The sequence below is a fragment of the Periplaneta americana genome, chromosome 13 (genome assembly GCF_040183065.1).
Source record: "Periplaneta americana isolate PAMFEO1 chromosome 13, P.americana_PAMFEO1_priV1, whole genome shotgun sequence".
NCBI lineage: Eukaryota > Metazoa > Arthropoda > Insecta > Blattodea > Blattidae > Periplaneta > Periplaneta americana.
In genome coordinates this window covers 53,352,272-53,356,768 of record NC_091129.1, presented here as the reverse complement: position 1 = coordinate 53,356,768, position 4,497 = coordinate 53,352,272, and the positions used below count along the sequence as shown (strand labels likewise).

At 34.4% G+C, this 4,497-nt stretch overlaps 1 non-coding gene across 1 annotated transcript; it reads left to right on the top strand.

Moving 5' to 3' along the window:
* Positions 1-4,166: 4,166 nt before the first annotated feature.
* On the top strand, positions 4,167-4,238 carry TRNAE-UUC (transfer RNA glutamic acid (anticodon UUC)). Its single transcript has one exon. It is a non-coding gene; the product is annotated as a tRNA-Glu (tRNA).
* Positions 4,239-4,497: the final 259 nt, after the last annotated feature.

Here is a 4,497-nt window from a genome sequence, read left to right as displayed (position 1 = left end):
TTTACCCCATCTCTAGTTGTACAGGGACATCATTTTATTTTTACTTCAATTTTTATTGTACCTGAGTTTTTGTATGTACTTCACTCCCACCCCTTCTACTAATAAAGTTCCAACTGTCCTCCACAGAACCAAGACAGCATATAGTAAACAGCACTGAGTTAGTGAGTATAGTATGTTCCAGAAATATGTTCGCGTTTTCCAGTGACGAAAGAGCTTTCAATAGTGAATCATATTTTCGCACAAGTACTGTCCGTTTGCCTACGTCGCATCCCGAGTTCCCCCACCTGCTTCTGTTCGCCCCTCTGTAAAAGTTGGGTTGTCTTAACTCTTTCCTGAAAACATTAATTTCTGTTAGGAATTGACGTTTACGTAATATTACACAACTGTTTAAAATAACTTACATAAAAGGGCTCGTTAAGTAATTAACTGTCACGTGGTTTACTCCTTTTCTACGATCCTATGGCATAACCACTTGGACGGACAGTAGATAGCATGTCTGAGTAATTTTATCTGTGCGGGTCGGGCAGAAGTGAAGATTGAATTTACAGTACGTAAGGTACTCTTTTATAGAGTAGGTACAGAATTATTTTAACATGAGTTACTAGTACGAAGGACGAAACTGGCAATTGGAATTAGATGCAGTAGTCTATAGTGCGATAATATGCACAAAAGAACTGAAGCCTGTATCGAAATGAACTGCCACCATTTTCAAAAATGTGTTTAAATATTCATATTATGATTATTTTTCAATTTAATTTCTTTCTCTATATTGTACGCTAATGTGCTGTAGGCAGTATAATATACACTGCATAATGAATACGTTCGCATGGATAACTCAGTTCGTGAGTAAAAACACTTATTGTTAATACTGTACTGTATTTTGATTAAACAAAAACCTAATGAAAATTATCGAACTCAAAATCGCGATATTTCCTAGTTTATGTAAATGGATGAACTATTTTTCTTCCCTCCTGTACGTAGTAAAGTGATTTGTTTGTGTTTTACGCTAGTATCATCGAACTGCAGTCGTGGAAGGGGATAGCATACTGTGTTTTCGGTTCTCTAAACGTATAGCTAGGTTAATATTAAAAATGTTAGTAAAAATAAAATGATGTCCCTGTAGAATGTAGAGTATAGTTGCGTCTACTCTACACGGTTCAATTTTCCATGCGCGTACGTAGGCAATCTGAGAAGAATATTGGAAGAGTAAAGTTTAAAACGCGCGTTCAATTAATATGCATGAAGATTTTGTGTGTACATGGTGCGCCAGTTTGAAATATATTACATATATTAATTAATATTAAATATTAAATATCAATTATGAATGTGTAAAGTGGAAAGAAAAGTTCAACCGTGCAGATCAGTCTTGCGATGGTGACTAATAATTTCAAGCGAGAGCTCTTTTATGCCCGCTGCGCGCGCGCGGAGCTCTTTTATCTGTAAACATTGCTAAAGGATGTACAGATCTTAGAACACAGCGCATCATGACGGAACGGAAGTGCTTAAAGCTTTCAAGGAAGAGTAGTATGCTTCGAACATGGTGATGAAGTCCAGTGTTTGTTGTTTAAGAAAATGTCATTTGAAAAAAAAAAGCAACATGAAACGGCATCATGAGACGCAACATTAATATATATATATATATATATATATATATATATATATATATATATATATATATATATATATATATAAGCATTATTCAGGTGAAGAGAGAAATAAATTCATTTCGGAATTGACATCGAAGGTAAATTATTTTACATTTGGGTCAGTAGATTTTATGTAGATTCCTTTTATTTCTTTATTTTAAATGTATTGTTGATGTCTTATTTGTTGCTTGTTTCTGGATATTTACTTTTATTACACTACGTGTTTCTTTAATTTAGAAATAATATTTTATCTTCGATTGCACTTTAACTTATACTATTACGAAGCTCAAAAAGCTAATTCAATTTTATTCCAATAACTATTTTCATGATTTTGAGCAAATATGAACTAAACATTTTGAAAAATTTGATGCAAGGAGCTTTTTTAGTAACGTCAATATAAAATATACTTAAAAATATAATTTCAAAACTATTAAGATCTAATTGCACCAAATTTTGTACAGATGATATTATTATAGGTCTGTTTATATAGTTTAAATTTCACAAATTTTGGCCGAAAATTGTGGAAGTTTTAAAAATCATACATATCCCCTTAAATGATTCACCCCAAAAATGACGATGGCTCTCAATATCTTAATTTAATCAATTTGTTTTTTTGTGTTACGTGCATCTCACAAATCGCTCTAAGAAAACTCATTACACAATCACACAATCAATATACTCTATTTCAATCAATATTCTCATCATTTTTTCAACAAATAGGCCTACTCAAAAGTACTTAGAGATCACACACGTCGAACAGGTAGACCCTATTAGTTTCTCCTAACCAATGACATGAAGTATTTACATAATAAATAATTTCTTTTAACAAGAAAATAGTTTACAACAATTAACTTTTCCTATTTCCCTTTTTGTTCTTAAAACCCATTTCCTTTGCGATTGTTTATATATGTAGGCCTACTTGTATATTAAATAACTGAATAATTAGCCCTATTACATAGCCAGAAAATTAGCAACTCAAGTTATTGTAATAATTGCTGCCTTTATTCGCTGCATGTGCATGTACATCCCTGTTGTTTACGTTACGACGCTATGTAGTAGATGTACTATGCGCTCGTAATCAAGGTCGAGCACTTCTCCCATGATAGATGCATCTTATTACCACTATCGTTAGATAATATTTACGTTCCTTCCAGAGATAAACGTCTCAGTGTTCGACAGTAGGCCTACACTTAAAATGATTCAACAACTGTTACTAGTTTTACAATGATAATCGCAACTATTGCATTGAGCAATAGAACTAAAATACGGAAAAATCATAGTATAATAGCCACAATAACTTACCGGTAGGCCTATAACAGTCAGAACTACAAACTTGATGCAGCATCTAATCTACCATTAAAATAACTACAAACGTTGCATCAACTAGGCCTACTACAACTATAAACACAATTATAATTACGACTATAAATAATATAACAAATACAATCATTACCACCACCACCATTACTAAAAAAACAACAATATTGAAGGTAAAATAAATTAGGATAATATACTTACTTACTTACTGGCTTTTAAGGAACCCGGAGGTTCATTGCCGCCCTCACATAAGCCCGCCATTGGTCCCTATCCTGAGCAAGATTAATCCAGTCTCTATCATCATATCCCACCTCCCTTAAATCCATTTTAATATTATCTTCCCATCTACGTCTCGGCCTCCCCAAAGGTCTTTTTCCCTCCGGCCTTCCAACTAACACTCTATATGCATTTCTGGATTTGCCCATACGTGCTACATGCCCTGCCCATTTCAAACGTCTGGATTTAATGTTCCTAATTATGTCAGGTGAAGAATACAATGCGTGTAGCTCTACGTTGTGTAACTTTCTCCATTCTCCTGCAACTTCATCCCTCTTAGCCCCAAATATTTTCCTAAGAACCTTATTCTCAAACACCCTTAATCTCTGTTCCTCTCTCAAAGTGAGAGCTTATTGTTAGGTTTCATAACAAGCTGTTTTTTACGGTGATGAGTTGTTAGCCCTTCGCCCAACCCCCAAGCTGGAGGACCACCCCTTATCAGCTGTCCACGACTGCGTATTCAATATATTCGCAGCTATCCTCCGGAGGCCATCTATATTAGAATAATATAGTGGTTTTAAATATTAGAACAGCGCAGTTTAATGAACTGGATTTATTTATTGTAAAACATGACTTAGTAACATTTCATTATTATGTACATATATAATTATTTAGAAGCACTTGGTTGCTACGGAATTAGTCTCTCTTACAAATGAAAATAATAGGCAGTCTAACAGAGATGACATTCACTTTATAGATGTAACGGTCTGTCCCAGCGTTTTTCAACCATTTTCAACATGTGTCATAATAAAAGTGTAATTTAAAATCCGGCACACTCATTATACTGTAATCTAACCTGTACCCTGTATCCTTTAATACACGTAGAATGCTTAGCCTGTAGACTGTGACTTCAGACCTTACATACGTAGCTTGAATTCGCTGCCATTCAAACGACAATATTCCTAGCCGGTGCCGCTTCCAGTGTTATTCGGTATGGTCTAGTGGCTAGGATACCTGGCTTTCACCAAGGAGGCTCGGGTTCGATTCCCGGTACCGGAATGTTTTTTTTTAATGTCAGATAACTGGAGATTTCCTAATACTAATGGTCCTAATGAAGAATATTGTAATTAAACAATATGGAGAATGAAATGGGCAGGTATGTATTTTAGTTTTGTCATTATTACTTATTTTTAGTTTCAAATGGTCCCGACCACGAAGGCAGAAAGAAAAATCTCAGAGGGAAGGTAGAGCTTGGCGTACGTACACTATTTTACGTAAGGACTAATTTCAATTTGATCAGTAATAAAAAAATAACATT